Genomic DNA, 6,000 nt, shown 5'->3' with positions numbered 1-6,000 from the left:
TTTTTTTTTTTCGTCCCTAATTTTTTTTTCTCCCATGTCCCCTGGGGGGCTCCGTAATTTGTAACCTATTCTAGCTCACTGCCCTGTGAAAACTTAACACCTGTAACTCCAACAGACACACTATACTTGATTGGTACCAAGCTTTTGCAGACAGTTTCAAGGCAGTTCGTCCCATTGTCATGCAGGTATGTTTAACTCCATGATTCTCTACATTAATAAATGCTTTGAACATGGATACTGATCAAATTTGATCATAACATGACATATTCTTTGATACTTTTCAGATTGCAACTGCTCTTAGTCACCTCAAGTCTATTGGAACAGCACACGCAGACTTGAAATTAGAAAACGAAATGTTGGTGAAACATCACCAAGAGCCGTACCGAATTAAAGTAATTGACTTTGGCCTGGCCTGTGACAACTCAGCTGCTAAAGTGGGCTCTTACATTCAGACCCATCCGTACCGGCAAGTAGCTGGAATCAAATTTAATCTCTTCCTCGCAATATGACACAAAATCCAGTGTTTGTGCTTTCTGTTATGTGTTTGTCAGCTGTAGTACAAATCATACTTATCCAAATGGTCAATAATAAGAAAAAATGTAACAATCATTTCTCTTTGTCATCCACCAGGTCTCCGGAGATTATTCCAGGGCTTCCGTTTACAGAAGCCATAGACGTATGGTCTCTGGGCTGAATGGCACTGGTTTCTTGCTGTACCCTGGATACAGTGAATAAGTAAAACAATATGACTAAATGCTGCTTTGTATTTCTTCTGAAGAACTTGATTTCAAGCTTTATTGAAATGACTGACAACAAACTTTTAGTGTTAATCCCTGTGATGGCATCAGACATGTCTTCCAACAATTCCCAGGACAAGTTAGTCCCTAGAGGCTGATTCACCTCCAGATCCTCCAAGTACCAGATTTGAACTCTCCTTGGAGAAGGGTCTTATGGCACAGTTGCAAAATGTGTCAGAATGGCTGACAAAATTTCAAGCTTTATTGAAATGATTGACAACAATTGTATGTCACTTAAAAGTCTGTGTTTGACTCCCAGTTTGATTAAATATTCTGCTGTCCTCTCAGCTGAGATACATTATCGACACCCAAGGACAACCCCCAAAGAAAATGTTAGACTCTGGGCAAAAGAGTGTCCAGTTTTTCTGCAGAGAGTTAAATTCCTGTCGCAAATACCACTGGAATCTCACGGTACCACTTCACCACTGCTCTGGTTAATCCTGTATACCAGTCTTTAAACTTATTAGCATATTTCTTATTTTCTAACCTTTGATTTTTAATATGTTGTAAAACATAAATCTTGTTTCTGATTTGGCCAGAGCCAAATATGAATATCTCTGTTAACACCTTCAATGACAGTCGGGGTGAGGACCACCGCTGCAGAAAAGCAAGAGGACAAGCAGAGTAACACGTGATTTTTTTAACGTGACACGAGTGCCTCACTTCACCAAATTTATAACTTTTGGCTAATGAAAATGATACACTGTTAAAATTCATATCTGCAGTAATGAGGTCAGTAAAGCTAATACTGAATCAGTGTGTTATGTCACTAACACTGTCACAGTCTAATCATTCCCTTCCCTCCCCCCAACTGGTTGCAGTAGATGGCTGCCCCTGTAAAGGGTAGCTTTTCCTTTCCAATGTCGCAAAATGCTTGCGCAGGGGGTCACTTGATTGTTGGGGGTTTAGTGCCTTCAGCTGACTTTTGTTGTGAATTGGCATTTTTATTGAATATTTTTTCCTGTACTGATAGGCATAGAATGGCACAGCATATATTCATCGGATTTCTGGAAGTATAATTTTCACTAGTTACTTAGAAATGATAACATCAGAACCCATTTCAAAAAATTCCCCAACAACTTTACACTAAATGCCCTTCTTGACACAAGCCTCAAATTTCGAGCTCTAAAGTATGGCAGTGTGAAGTTTGTTTGGGTGTTTGGATTTCACAAGGAAACGGGCAGATCTAAAGAAATTTTCTTTAGGTGGCATAAGGGTGGTAATTAAAATCAAATGGGGTGGCAAAGCCATGTTTTTACACGCTGGTATTACGTCCTGCAATAGGCATTATATGTGGTTAAAAAACACCAAATGCAGTAAGTATACACATTTCAAATAAATATAGTCTATAACTTTATGTCATTTAGCCCAGATAGTTAAACATTTCAGTTACATAAAAGATATGAATTTTGATTTTATGTACTGTACAGCCTAGATAATAAATAAGTGTGTAGCCCAATTAACATAAAATCCAGAAAGCTACACAAAATGGGGGAATTCATTTGGTTCAAACCCAAGAAGTTTCACACTCGTTTTATTAGAAATAATTAAATTGTTACACTGAAATCACACAAAAACATAAAAACTGAGCTTAAAAACAGCAACAAGCTGCTAGCATCTTAAACCGGTCACGTGATTTGGAGGTGTGGTGTGTCCATTGACCACAGAGGGCTAATAACACTTGTGTTGAAATATAAAAATGCCCATGGTATTGATTCAGAATGTGGTCTGGCACAATTAAGGGGGGGGGGGGCTTTAAAAGGTTGAAAATCAAAAAATATACACACTAGTTGATGTTTATGGTTCAACCGGCTGAAATTGTTGTAAGAGACACTCATTTAAAGTAAAAAAAAATTATTGCTATATTTTTACAGTACTTTTGTTTTAAATTTGACAGTTTTGTAGAAACTACTATCTTTTGGTCCTTAGGATCACGAATGCCAGTTTTATTTTAAATTTGACGTAACAGAAAAAATAAAAATGCATTGAAAATCAATGTTGCTGCCAATCTTTAACCCATCTTAGGGTCTAATAAAACAATAATCATATACTTTACTATACTAATAGTAGTAGTTTACAAATTTTAATGACATTTTTGGGAGTTTTTTTTTTTTTGAGTAAAAAAAACAAACCCTAGGCCTTTAAAGGGTTAAAACCCCCAAACTATAAATACTATTTGATATTTATAGTTCAAGCTGAAAGGGCTTTAAAGACTGAGTCATTTAAATTGGAAAAAAATAGTACGATATAATACTTTTATAGCAGTTTTGTGGAAACTACCATTTATTGGTCAACAGGATCATGAATGCCAGTTTTATTTTAAATTTGACATAACACAAAAAATAAAAATGCATAAAAATCAATGTTACTGCCAATCCTTGACCCATCTCAGGATCTAATAAAATAATAATCATATATATTATTATCCTAATAGTAGTAGTTTACAAATTTTAATGACATTATTTGGGAGTTGTTTAAAAAAAAAAGAAGACCGAGTCATTTACAGTGGAAAAAAATAGTACGATGTAATATTTTTACAGCAGTTTTGTGTTAACAGCCATTTTTTTGTCTTTAGGACCACAAATATCAGTTTTATTTTAAATTTGACATAACAGAAAAAAATGTAAATGTATGAAAATTATTATTGTTGCCAATCACTGACCTATCCTATCTTAGGTCTAATAAAACTAATAATCATAAAACCTATGAAATGTATTTTATGGGGAAAAAAATTTATATACAAAACAATGAATTTATGTAAACATAGTGGCCTTCAAAGGGTTAAAACCTCCAAACTATAAATACTATTTGATATTTCTAGTTAAGGCTGAAAGCATTTTAAAAGACTGAGTCATTCAAAGTGGAAAAAAATAGTGCAATGTAACATTTTTACAGCAGTTTTATTTTAAACTACCATTTATTGGTCCTCAGGATCACGAATACCAGTTTAATTTTAAATTTGATGTATCAGAAAAAATAAAAATACATGAAAATCAATGTTACTGCCAATCCTTGACTCATCTTAGGGTCTAATAAAATAATAATCATATGCTTTACTATACTAATAGTAGTAGTTTACAAATTTTAATGATATTTTTTGGGAGATTTTTTTGAGAGAAAAACAAACAGGCCTTTAAAGGGTTAAAACCCCAAAACTATAAAATATATTTGATATAATAGTTCGGGCTGAAAAGGTTTTAAAAGACAGAGTCATTTAAAGTGGAAAACAATAGTACGATGTAAATGTAAAAATGGCAGTTTTGTGGAAACTGCCATTTTTTTTGTCCTTAGATCACGAATGTTAGTTTTACATTTGCACGAAAATCAACGTTGCTGCCAATCATTGACCCATCTAGGGCCTAATAAAAAACAATAATCATAAAATCTATGAAATGTGTTTTATGGAAATTTTTATAAATAAAAAAAAGCAAGCTATCTAAACATACTAGCCTTTAAAGTGTTAAAAATACATTTTTTTATTTGTAAATTTCAGGCTGAAGTAATTTTAAAAGGAAAAGAATATTACTATATAACATTTTTACAGGTGTAAAAAGAGTCAGGATTTTTAACATTTTTAACCTCTAATGGTGTGGTTTTTTAGGCTAACCAGTAATGGCCTTAGGCTACGTCCACACGTACCCGGGTATTTTTGAAAACGGAGATTTTTCTATGCGTTTGCACCTTTCGTCCACACGTAAATGGCGTTTTCGGTCGCTGAAAACTGAGATTTTTTAAAATGCCTGCCAGGGTGGATATTTTCGAAAACTCAGTTTTTGCATTTACGTGTGGATGAAGAAAACGCAGCGTCAAAGGTGTTTTGACATCACACTGTGCACCACGTTATTGTTTCGGTGAAATTAATTTCTATAATACTGTTACTGTTAATTGAATGTTATGGTGTCAGAGGGGTAGTTTTAGATTGGGTCCAGAGTTATTTAAGTGACAGAAAGCAGTTTGTGAAAATAAATGGTGGTTGCTCCTTATGTATGGACATTGCTTGTGGTGTACCCCAAGGGTCAGTTTTGGGTCCATAATTCTTCAACTTGTACATTAATGACATCTGTTAAGTGCCCAAAGTATTAAAAATGGTTCTCTTTGCTGACGATACAAACACCTTATTTCCTCTGTTATCTCGTCAGCATCTGAAACCCACCTACCAAGCTCTCCTGGATACAAGTTTGCAGCCGCCGGTAATCTCTCCCTTTTTTCAAACTGCCAGTCTCTCCTGCCTGCCTCCCTGCATTGCACGCAGCACCCACCTGGACCTCTCCTGCCTCCCTCCTCCACGCAACCTCCACCTGCAAGCTTGTAAGACAGCTCAGTGTATTTTTCTCAGATTCACTCGCAGTTCTCTGTGGGATTCCCCTGACTGCTCTCTCCTCTGTTTCAGTGCCCTGGCCAGCCACAGATTCCCTTGCCCAGTCCCTGCACCCAGTTATCCCTGCCATTTAGTCATAGTCATAGTATTTTCTCTCGCCTCAGACGTCTAGTTTATGTTCCTTAATTCTAGTCTGAAATTTCTGTTAGCCTCTGAGCATTGTAAATAAAGACTCTTTTCGTTACACCACACCTCTGGCCTCCGGGTTTGAAACTGCACTTGAGTCCATCCCATTTCCACGGGCCACTGTGCCATGACAGTAATAATAGATGAAAACTTAACTGGAGAGCTCACGTAAGATATATTCATTCCAAAGTATCACGTAGCATTGCAATACTAAACAAGGCAAAACAGGTATTCGACAGAACATCACTTCATATTCTATCCGTTGTTCAGTCTGACGTCACTAGCCGTGTCTGGGCCTAAACTCCGCTGCAGGTCCATATATCAAACGATCACTATGGCATTACTGAGAGTTGAAAAACTGTCTAAAGTCTTTCATCTTTAATAAAATGATCAGCGTTCTGCTCTACCAGGTGTAACAATTGAGTTTAACATCCAGGCATCCATGAAAACGGAATTTATGACATTTAACGGAGTTAGAAGTTAGCAGGAAGTTAGCTCGCTAGCTTCTATCTAAATACAATATAGCATGTCCTGACTGCGGGGTTTTGGAAACAAATTAAAACGTACAGCTCTGCTATCACTTCCAACATAAATGAAGACAGAAAACTAAACAGCAGTGACGTTTGTAGGGTTACTGAAGTTTGGCTAGCTGGTATATAATGATGTGCTACGTGACCGCTAGCGACACAGCTATGTTAG

General features: G+C 36.1%; 1 long non-coding RNA gene across 1 annotated transcript in view; it reads left to right on the top strand.

Moving 5' to 3' along the window:
• Positions 1–3,286, top strand: part of LOC121814774 — a 6,569-nt gene extending 3,283 nt beyond the window's left edge. The window contains exons 2-3 of the long non-coding RNA XR_006054563.1: positions 75–185; positions 285–3,286. This is a non-coding gene — a long non-coding RNA (uncharacterized LOC121814774). The remainder of the gene's footprint in view (positions 1–74; positions 186–284) is intronic.
• Positions 3,287–6,000: the final 2,714 nt, after the last annotated feature.

The sequence above is a fragment of the Haplochromis burtoni genome, unplaced genomic scaffold (genome assembly GCF_018398535.1).
Source record: "Haplochromis burtoni strain Fernald_Lab_line unplaced genomic scaffold, NCSU_Asbu1 Contig_82, whole genome shotgun sequence".
In the NCBI taxonomy this organism is placed as follows: Eukaryota; Metazoa; Chordata; class Actinopteri; order Cichliformes; family Cichlidae; genus Haplochromis; species Haplochromis burtoni.
Note: the sequence above shows the minus strand (reverse complement) of the source record. Positions and strands in the feature narration are given on the sequence as shown.